Source organism: Galleria mellonella, unplaced genomic scaffold (genome assembly GCF_026898425.1).
Source record: "Galleria mellonella isolate WM207_F2 unplaced genomic scaffold, CSIRO_AGI_GalMel_v1 utg40, whole genome shotgun sequence".
Classification (NCBI taxonomy): domain Eukaryota; kingdom Metazoa; phylum Arthropoda; class Insecta; order Lepidoptera; family Pyralidae; genus Galleria; species Galleria mellonella.
Genome location: NW_026442094.1, coordinates 7,489,193 through 7,501,241, shown reverse-complemented (window position 1 = coordinate 7,501,241; position 12,049 = coordinate 7,489,193). Strand labels below are relative to the sequence as shown.

Below are 12,049 nucleotides of genomic sequence, written 5' to 3'. Positions count from 1 at the left end.
TAAATTAAATGCCCGTTAAATATATAATATCTCGTTTTGTTGTGGTTTTAATGTTAACGAGAACTCGTATCCTTGTCTATTATTAAATAATTGTCGGGTTTTTTTCCTAACATTATTTTCACAGCTCAAGTTCCGAGCAAGAAATACAGCTCCCGAGGGTAGTTCCTGTGATTTACGGCCATCCTGCCCAATTATAAGGATAGCCGGATTAATAAACGGTACCTACTGAGTAATATTTTAAAAACTTCTGACCATTATAATAAAACCCTTTCTAAACTTTAGATATTAGAGATTGAATGAATGAAAAAATGAACAAGTGACACTTAAAAATGTTTTTTAATTATAAATTGGAACGGCTTTAGAACATATTCAATTCATCTATATTTTTTTTTTAGAATATTTTACGCATATTTTCTATATTTATTTATTTATTTATAATTTATAAGACAGTTTTATACGTTTTTACAATATGTTAAAAAGCTGGCTACTTTATGCAGATATTGGTTTGTTTTTCTTATCTTTATTACAGAATACAATACGTGATCATAATCAAAGTTTAAGCTCAAGTACAAGAATAATTCTTTAAATAAATTATTTCTTTCTTACTTTCTAACAAATACAAGTAGTTACGCATGACGTTTAAAAATTATTAAATAGAAAATGTAAATATATATATATATATATATATATATATATATATATATATATATATATATATATATATATATCATAGTTTCTATAACTGCTGACAATGACTTAAAATTACGTCCCTCTTAAAATGTCACCAAAGAAATAACTATATTATCAAACTGTCTACCAAACGATATGGTGATCGTATAGAGATATTAACGTATGCTATTGGTATACGCTATTGGAATGCGCTGGATAGCGTACCACTGTGGAATGACAGATGAGATATTGATATTTATATATATTTAATGACAAAATAGATATATTTTTAAAAGGTTTTTTAAAATTTTTAAGTTTGTAAAATAAACCTATAAGCTCACTACACGTTTTGGAATACTGTAAGTGTGGTGAGTAATTTTTAAACAAATAAATAAATGAGAATGAAGTTTTTTTTTTATACCACTGAGGTGGCAAACAAGCATACGGCCCACTTGATGGTAAGTGGTTCCCGTAGCCTATGAACGCCTGCAATATCAGAGGTATTACGCGTGCGTTGCCGACCTTAAAGAAACCTCTTTACCCCACTTTTGAAGAACCCCATGTTGTAGGCTCTTGGGAAAACCTCGGCAGGGAGCTCATTCCATAACCTGAGTGTTCGTGGGAGGAAACATCTCAGAAACCGCGCTGTATGTGACCAAGAAGTTAGATCAATTGACCCATCAAACGTTAACGACGATGGTTTACAGCAGTGACCACATGGGGAATAACCTGACAGGGTATTTTGCTAACCGCAATATATATAAGACCGCAAGTTGATATCTCTGTTGTCCCGGTATAGAATGGGCCACCACTTCCTTTCCCGTGGGTAACTTAAGAGGCGACTAAGGGAGGACGAGGGATAGGCAGTAGCGTCCGTTTTAAAACATCACCAAAAGCTAAACTGCGGTTACCAATCCGTCTGCCAAGTGTGGCAACTACTGGGAAAACACTCCCTCATATGGAAGGCTTATGTCCAACAGTGGAAAGTGGACTGAAATAATAAATAAAAAGTTGATATCACTAGACCTTAAAACTAACAATCCCCCCCTTAATCCTCCCCCCACTAGTGCCACTTCGACGTGCATACCATTAAAATGAATAAGTATTTTATATTTATTAGCTAATATCATAGTCGTAGGAAAGGCGAACCAAGTAGTCCAGTAAGTACGGTCCGGCTTTTATCCGATGGAGGAAAAAATGTTTTCGGGATTATTTATGTAAGTATATGCGGATTTTTCAAGTTACTTCCCGGACACGGAGGTTTTATATTCGCTTGGTTTTTTTTTTTATATGAATGTTACATTGATTACTTTGGTAATTCTGAAGTTTTTTTTTTATACAACTTAGAATGGCAAACAAGCTGACGGCCCACCTGATGGAAAGTGGTAACCGTCGCCTATAGACGTGAGCAGTACCATGGATATAATAGAGTATACTATTTCGCCTATGATACCCCCCATGCGTTGTTATTCCTGAGGACTCAGGTGTTATTCCTCTGTACCTTGTAAATTCACTGTTCATTCTCACCCTTCAAACTGAAATACAGCAGTGCAAACACAACTGCTTTACGGTTGAAACACGAATGGAACAGAGGTACCCAAGCAAACGACTTTTGTACAAAGTCTCCCTCTGGTAACTTTAATATTTTTTTTACGATTGATCACAGGGTTGCCAGATGCGAATTTTACCCAAACGTTAAATATTTTTTCGACATATCAATATGATATTTAGGATTTATAACCTATCACATAGTTGTATTTTATGTCATTTTTAATTTAATATACCGTAATATTGTCATCGGCCCCTGGAAGGTCACGAAGCCTAATTGGGGGGGGGGGGGGGGGGGGGAGATCGTGAAAACTACCTCAGTAAAAAAACAATGTTATAAAGATAGATTTATTAAGAATTTATTAAGAATAATGATAACTAAATCATTTGTATGTAAATACAAATTAACAAAAAAAAAATAAGTCCGGGGTCACGAAATATTTTTTTATACTAGTTGGGTCGTATCATGAAAAAGGTTGAAAAACATTAGAATAGACCAAAATTAATATTGAAATTGGCTTCAATAATAGACCTGCAGATGTATTTCTATATTGGTTTCATCGTCATCATATCAGCCGTTAACTCTCTATTGCTGAACATAAGCCTTCCCTATGTCCTGCCATAAGGAACGGTCCCGTGCCACCTGCGTCCATCGATCAGTCCAATGGGGTCGGGAGGGGGGGGATCGTCCTATACTACCTTTGCCTGTATGGAGTCGTCATGTAAATTTTGTCGAATCCATTTTGCAGTGCCATTCTAAATTTAAATCAAATATTTCAATCGACTTTAATAAGTTCGACTTCAATTACCTTAAATAAAAAAAAACCTTAAATGACTTGGCAAACGTTGTTTTACTATAAACATTAATTATTTCGGGAACTATACGTGAAAATTTATCGTACTACAATTATTATATTCGATTGCCATCTTACAACCCTATTGCGGTATATAAAAATCGCGATTAAAAAACAGGGGTTGATCGTAAAAGGGTGAAAATTTGAATTTGTATGTAATTTTGAATGCTAAATCATAATAAAATAAAAATAAAAAAAATTGTTAAAAAATAAAAAAAAAATTAGGGGTAGGTCACCCTTATCATTGAGGGATATGAACAATAGATGTTGGCCGATTCTCAGACCTACCCGATATGCATGCAAAATTTCATAAAAATCGGTAAAGCCGTTTCAGAGGAGTTTGCTAACAAACACCGTGACACGAGAATTTTATAGATATTTCCAGCCATTATCGACATGTACCCTATCAGGTCGACATCCCCGTGGTTCACCTTGAAAACCGTCGTGCTGAATTCCATATGTATTTATCACGATGGGCTAACTGACCTGCCTTTTCATTCTCACCTATCATCCCTCACTGGTGCCCCGCCGGCGTATACCATTAGTTCATCGTAATTAATATATCTGGAATTCAGCACGATGGTTTCCAGGAGGGACCACGTGGAGGTCGACCTGATAGGGTACATTGCTAGCTATGGGACTGATAGTCCGCATTACTAACAACCCTTTCCCCACAGACGGGCAGATATATATATATATAAAACTATATCAAAATCAACGTACAGCTTCCTAGTTCAGAACACTGTTATTTATTTGGAATGTAAGCTGTGCATACACATGGCGATTATTGTAACGATTCGTACTTCGATTGAAAATCGCTGGTTTAATCCTCACGGTGTGTGACGCGGTGTCGTTGTTTGTTTTTTACCTTATAACGCTTTAACGGCTTATTCAATCACTATGAAATTTGGTACACACGTACTATATTGGATGGGGAAGAATAAGCTATTTGTTATTTCAATTAGTAAATATATCTGGTTAAAGTCGGTTATTGTGTGTTCTACAAATAATAACCGTATTCAATCGTGGTAAAACTTAAATTTTAGAATGAACTACTAAACCGATTTTGATAAAATTTCTACAACACAAATCTGAATATATATGCTTTCAGATAAAATAAGAATTTTCCATATCTATTTATAAATGACGGAGTTATGAAGTAACAAATATAAATAATACAACTGATTAGAGAGCATCCGCACGCTTGTCCTTTCGATTTAGAAATATGATATTGAATGTTAGAAATATTTGAAAATTTTCATTAATTGTCATCAATCTATTAATCAATAATTATATTTAAATTAATTAATTAAATAAATATCAGTTAATAATATTTACAAAATGAAGAAATATGTTACTTCTTTTATTTATTTTCCTTTTTTTTTGTATATATCTGTTGTTGTTTGTGTGCTGTAAGTAATGCAAATAAATTATATATCTATCTACCTTATTATCTATTTTTTAATATATGCAAAAAAATAAATAAAAAATATAGCTTTGTTTTTTTATAGAAATAATGAGTTTCTTTACTCCTTTTGACCTAAGTCAGAAGTGCCAAAGTTGACATATAATAACATTTCAAAATTCAAAACTGGAATTTAAATTATCGCGTTAATTCTCATTTATTTAAATCATAAACTTGCTTACGCTGTAAATGGGGCCCCATTAATACTTAGATCTGACGCCAGACAGTCTGCCTGGGCAGAAATCCAGCCGCTATCGATCTAGCCAGAATAGCTGACTGGGTTTCTTAGATGGTCAAGGTCTGAATCCAACAATAGAATGAGATAAGCATAGTACTTTCTAGTTCTGTTATGGTTTTTAATTTTTTTTTATTATGTTTTGTTTTTGTTAAACTCTTGAAATATATCTATTATATAGAGGAAAGATTTGTTTGTTTGTTTGTAATGGATAAACTCTAAATTAAAACTACTCGACGAGATTTTAAAAATTCATTGACAAGTGAAAAGACGCATTATCAGAAAGTAACAAAAGGTACATATTATCGTTTATCGAGCCGGGTCGCTGGTATATAATATATTAAAACAAAAATTCCGTGTATCGAAAATTCAAAAAGGAGAAAAAAATTTCAAATCCCTCACTAACTTAACAGCTGAACGTGATAGGGTGGAAGTCTAAACAATATATTTCTTTGGGGAAAATGATCAGTAATACTGGAAAAACACTATCTTTATAGGATATTAACGATTTTATTTTCATCATATATAAAACTTCATCATCATCATCATCATATCAGCCATTAACTGTCCACTGCTGAGCATAGGCCTCCCACAAACTGGGGGATTTACCAGTAATTTTCAATCCGCCTGCCAATCCGCAGTTAGTCTTTGGTAATGTTTTAAGCGTGACACTGCTGCCCATTTCATGACCATTAAGGCAAGGGGTGGCCTATTCGATACCAGAACTACAGGGCATATAAAACTTACTAGGACCTTATACAGATCATTTGATTTAGATTACTCCGTTGTTCGTCTGTTTGTCAGAATGGATACTTAGAACGGCTGTAAATATCAAGCCTATGAGTGAATAGACGTAAACGTTAAAACACGTTTACGTTAATAATATATGCAATGAAGCTAACAGACTGTGTTTGCTAATGTAATTCTAAAGGTGATCGCACAATATGCAACTATTGCTTTATTAGCTAATAGACTGTACTATTAAATAATTATAAATACTCATATCACTTGGATTTCTTTATAATTTAAAAAATTGCTGCTTGAATATAGTGATTTTACGCTTTTTACGCTTAATGGTGTTATAATTTTTGTAAAAAGAGGTTATTTATTTGAAATAAAAGAAAAAAATGTGACATTCGGTTTTGTTTTGTGTTCGTATCATAGGATAGTAGTACATTTAAACAAATTTTGTACGTCAGATTCTGGTGAAAAGTGTAAACAATATTTAAATATTATGTACCATCCTTTACACCACTTTTCAAACAAAATAAAGTTATTTGTATTTTTGTAAAGTTTTTATTTTAATTTCTTTTCAAATTTGAACTATTAACGCCTTATTCGTAAACATTAACACCTACTACAAACCTATTTAAACTATTAGAGTGTTTTGAAACATTATTTCAAATTAAGAATTTGGCGCAAAAGAAAAAGATGAAGCACTTCAATATCTAAAATTGGTTTATGAAACCTTTGACAATTGACATTTTTATGAATAAGGGAATTAATAAATAATTCAATCTAACGGTCGCTGTATGGACCATTTAAAGAGATGATATACAGGGTATGAATGATTCAACATTGACAATGATTAAAATAAAAAAGTAGCGTGTGAGTAGTAGCTTAAGCAACAACCGGTCGCACGATGTTTGCCAATGTACGATCAGCCTAATACAATGCGGAATGAGTTTTTAGAAATATTGTGTCCATTTAAAAATTACAAAGAACTATACTATGTTGATTTTATTTAAATGGATGAATATGGAATGGCAACCCCGCCTGCGCTATCGGTATACGCTGGCGGGACACCAGTAAGTGGTGATAAGTGAGGATGAAAGCAGGTCAGTTGGCCCATGCTGATGGATTCAACAAGAATTAACCAGGGGAACCGCGTGGGGGTTGACCTGATAGGGTATTTTGCTGGCAGTGAGACTGTTGGACCCTTTTACTAATGATCCCTTTCCCCCCTAATACGTTTATTAGGGCGTGTAAAGAAAATAACGAATGTGATGTTGACAAAACAGATATACAACGAGTAGGCGAAAAAGGCGATATTTATCAGATAAATTCTGTTTGAAGGAAAAGTCAAATGTTTCCGGTACACTCATATATATATATATGTATACTATTATATATTTGGCCACATTTTAGTATTTCGTACATTGAAAAGTAAAAAAAGATTTGTTGTCAGTCTTTCTTTGCACATTTTTTTCTCCAGAACGTCTGTCGGTAGGAAAATAATAAAGGCCGGCGGCACATCGGTTCGAACATGTCGAATAAAAAGGTCAGGCACGGGTTGGATTCACGCGCCGAGGGTTCTGCAGATAGATTTCGGCTTTTCTTATATGAAATAGATATTTTATAGAATATTATTGATACTGCAATTCGTGATTGCTTATTTAGAGTCATATTTTTTGGTTAAAACTTGAACCGCACAACTGTGTTTGTTTTTGGAGGTTTTTTGATATTTTTTTTTTTATCAAAAATTATTCTAGTTAGAAACATTATTTTATTTTTTTCCTGTAATATTCAAATATGTTTTAAAAAAACTGAAATTATTTCAGATTATTCTTTTCACAAACTTTGAAGAATAGAAAATGCTCAGCCATCTTATACGACATGAAGATTTTTTAAAAAAAGAGGAAGGGGAAGACCGAGGGATAACTACATGGGACAGATAAAAGAAACACTAGGTGTCATGTCGTATAGAGAGGTCAAGGATATGGCCTGAGATAGAGCTGGCTGGAAGAAGATGCATGAATTAGTTGCACCGACAAGAGGGAACTCTTAAATGAAAAGAAGGGAGGAGACTTTGTACAAAAGTCGATTGCTTGGGTACCTCTGTCCCATTCGTGTTTCTTAGTTGTATAAAACAAAAGATCTGATACTTTCTTATGAAGAATTTGCCGTGTGGTCCCGGCATAGAATAGGCCATCCCTTTCTTTCCTTCTTTTTGGCTGAAATTTTGTTTCGAATGGGCGATAATACAATGAAACAATGACTATTCAAAATTGCTTAAATCTAAGTTTACTTGAACGAAAATATTTCTTTTTTTTTTTTTTTACAACACAGGGGGCAAACGAGCATGCGGCTCACCTGATGGTAAGTGACTACCGCCGCCCATAATCACCCACAACACCTACGGCATTGCAGGTGTGCTGCCGGCCTTTTAAAAAGGAATATGCTCTTTTCTTGAAGGTTATGTTGTCGTATCGGTTCGGAAATACTGCTGCTGGAAGTTGATTCCAAAGAGTGGTTGTGCGTGGGAGAAAGTGCCTTGAAAAACGCACGGTGGAGGACCGCCACTCGTCCAGATGGTTGGGATGAAATTTTAGTTTATGGCGGGTTGTACGATGGTGAAAATCAGCAGCAGGTATCAATCCGAACAATTCTTCAGAGCACTCCCCATGATAAATTCGGTAGAAGATGCACAGAGATTTCTTTCTTTCATTATATTTCTAAATAAGTTTGTTCGTTTGTAATCATTTAGCGTCTTAACGGTTTAACCAATCGTCACGAAATTTTATATACACGTACTGTTTGAGATAAAAGACGAGACAGCTTATTTTTTAACTTCATCAAACTACATATCCTAACCACGTGATGTCGCGGGTAATAACTAGTCTATGGCTAAAATGTACAAATGCGACTTTTTGCTTTGACACGTCCATAAACTAAGTTTTGTTGAGTCACCGCTGTCTTGATCTTTGTGTTTCTTTCTATTCGTAATAAGCATACAGCTGGCTCCCGCTGGCAATATCACGGCGCGTACGGGGCGAGTCTGACTTATTGCTTATCTGTGATTCCACATTTTTAGGGATCAATAGTGAAATATTAAATCGATAGACATTATTATCAAATATTTGTGAAATTATCAATGTGTGTTCAAACCTCCATTAAGTGCCAACAGTCATTAACATGAAATTGTCATTGATTTGATTATGATGACGAGGAAAATGAATGAATCTTGCAGCAATCTGACCGTGTTTTAGACCATAGATTTAGATTAAAGAAATAAAGCGGACAAAATAAGGACAGAATAGCAGAAACATAGATATATCACTAAAAATAAAAATGTAAAAATAAAATTGTTTATGACTGCAGTCAACAAAGAAGAATATTACAATAATTTATACAACTACGCAATTAAAAAAAAGATTGTAATCAGGACTTGCTTACTTTGAATATTTTTTTTTTTGTATAAATTCTATGTAACCAATTTATTGAATTAGAATATTTTCTACTGTAAAATAGCATAATATATTATTATGTATATCAATATCAATATTATAGACAGAGGTATTATAAGTACAACACTACATGTACAACGCTGTAAAAATTAGTTTATTTTGTCGTGCTCATAGTTTTAATTGGTTGCATAGATGTATTTTCCAGTTTTGTCGATGTAAGAACAGTGCCGTTTTACAAATTATCTTTTTATGTGTTTAAATTTCGAATACCCTAAGCCATGAGGCTTAAAAATGTATATTTTTATTTTTTATTATTATTCACGCGCTTTTTGTTGCAAACTTTGACAGATTAAATATTAAATTCAATTTATATTAAATTTTGACTGTTATCTGGCGAAAAAATTTAATGAAATATGCCTTAAACATTTCCAAATAATAATGTGTTGTACTGATAAGGTGTGTTAGCATGCAAATTTATTGTTATCTGTATATAGAAGACGTTTGGAAACCGCATTGGGTTTTTTTCTAGGTCAAAACCTAGTAACCCAGGTTGCACTATCAGTATATTCTGGCGAAGCACCAGTAAGAGATGATAGGTGAGGATAAATACAGGTTAATTAGTCCATCACAATGATGATAAGATTTAACAACGATAGTTTTCAGGGGAACCACGTGGAGGTCGACCTGATAAGGTTTATTGATAGCAATGAGGCTATTAGATCTCTAGTAACAATCAATGACAAATAAATTATATTTTCCTTTAAAGATGGGTGATCGGATTGCTTATTCCGGTTTCAACGATGGGAGGTATAGGTAGAACGCCCTGCATTTACATGGTTCCGTAGCTGTAATTATCTTTAACTAATGATCAAAGTAATAATCAAAAAACCATTAACATTGTCATTCTTTACATTTCATTGAGTATTTTTGTATTATTATCTAAGATTTATTTATAATGAACCTTATTGGTTTTAGAAGTCCTATCGTTATTTTCCTACCCTTATTGCAATTATTATTTGGGGTCGGCGTAATAAGTTTTTATCTATATTACACAAAGATTTGGCTGTTTTGGTTTTAGAAATCCTATTTTAGAAAAAAAAATGAGTTTGAGGAGAAAAAAAAATAGTTTTTTTTTTAATTAAGTAATTGTTTTTTCATCTAGTTTCAAGAAGATTTACTACCTACTTCATCATCATCATCATACCATCCATTAATTATCCACTGCTGAGTATAGGCCTCGCCCATAAAGGGGAGTTTTACAGTAACACGCTTGGCAGGCGAATTGGCAACCGCAGTTAGGCTTTGGAGGGACACTGCCCATCTCTCGACCAATTAAATTCCCTTAATCGCCTTTTATGATACTTTTAAGAAAGGAAGGGGTGGCTTATTCCATGCTGGAACCACACGGTAGCTTACTACCTACTTATATAAAAATAACTCTATATATATATTTAATATTTAAGATAATTTATTAAAAAAAAGAAAAGAAGTATCTTGTAATTAGAGTTCAGAGTAAAATTTTGAAATATTGTCCAAAATTCAATAAGCTTAAAGTGATTTACTTTTGGTTGACACATATTTTTTTGGTAATCATTTTTTTGTCATATATACGAATTAATTTACAAAATTGCCAACATTTTTGTTAATATGCGTATATTAATTTAATTCGTAAAACTTTTCATTATTTTTATATTAATATATTAAATCTATTCTCAGATAACAACCAAAGTAATCGGTAAACATAAGTATCGTTATAAATCATTCACTCTGTTTGCTAAGTCGTTCTGACACACTCTTAAAACTTTATTTATTTATTGTCCTTAATTATTAATTTTTTTTATTCTATTAGCTGTACGAACCGATATTTGTGTGTTTTAAAATGTGACTACAAATTTTGTTATTATTATTAATGAAGGTTCCTTTTGACATAAATATAGAAAAAATATTACACGAAATCGTGTAAAAATATGTAATGTAAATATAAATAGTAAATTTTATAAATATATCCATATATAACTAGTCTTATATTAAAGTACTATTACATAACCTAACCTCAAAGCAAAGAAACCGCTGTGACGTCATAGGTTCGAGTTATACTAATTTTAACGGCCTCTAGTGTAACCCGTAACACTAACTGTATAACTGATAGCACGAATTGTATAAATACCATCCATGCTATCGAATGTATCAGCAATAATAGTTTTTTATATTTCAAAATTGGAATCCTGTCACCATTCGAACCGTTTATGTAACAATCAACGTTCATTTCTAAAAACAAAACAATTTTAATTTTCGAAACGTTCACGTTCTAAATATAAATTGTTCAAAACCACAACCTTATTTTACATTAAACTTACGCAATTCTGCCATAATGCAGACATTTGATGCTTAACACATATTGATTGATCCAATTTATAATAAAATAAATCAACAAAGCCAATACACTAAATGGGATACAAATGGGGCGAATATTACAAATGTGTCGTGCAGACCAGAAATAGAAGCATAGATTAAGTAAACCAGCCCAACAAAGCTACTCTTTCACAGGCGCTTGAAATGCCACACCGAAAACTTTACTGAAAAGAAATATATGTAAACACTATTATTTGAACACTAGACCATTGTGTTATTAAATTATAAACGTCTTTGATGTGTTCCTTTTCGATAAACGTCTTAATTTATAGTTAGACGTCGGTACGACCCCGCGACTCAGTCACTACTGGGCGCAGGCTGTATGCTATTGGTATTGTTGGCACTTCAAAAGCCTCTATGTACTCATTCTAATAGCATTTGAAACAGTACGTGTAGTATAAAAGTAAAAAATAAGCCTTTAGAATTATAAAGGAAAAATAAAATTTTAAAAATGGAATAGGCACGGAAAAAAATTTGGAACAACATTTAAGCGTAATTAAAAAAAATATCAAATAATTTTAGAACGCATTTTTATTAAAAGGAAATAAGAGAAAAAAAAATATGTTCTATAAATTAAATTTAAAAAGTATTCTAATTTTATTTTCGCGGGACATTCGTTCGTTTGAGTGCGCGCGTCGTCGGAGCCCGGTCGATACAGCTCGTGTCATGTGCTCCACAA

At 32.9% G+C, this 12,049-nt stretch overlaps 1 protein-coding gene across 13 annotated transcripts in view; it reads right to left on the bottom strand.

Annotated features, from left to right (window-relative positions):
• The window catches only part of LOC113510490 (protein tipE), a 33,045-nt gene extending 21,374 nt beyond the window's left edge, over positions 1-11,671 (bottom strand). For 3 of the 13 annotated variants that reach the window (XM_052898085.1, XM_052898086.1, XM_052898084.1), the window contains exon 1: positions 11,578-11,671. The gene's annotated coding sequence lies outside the window, so the exon portion shown is untranslated. Of the gene's footprint in view, positions 1-11,294 lie in introns of all 13 variants that reach the window. The other 10 variants (XM_052898077.1, XM_052898088.1, XM_052898078.1 and 7 more) reach the window with 5 other exon arrangements.
• Between the last annotated feature and the right edge of the window lie 378 nt (positions 11,672-12,049).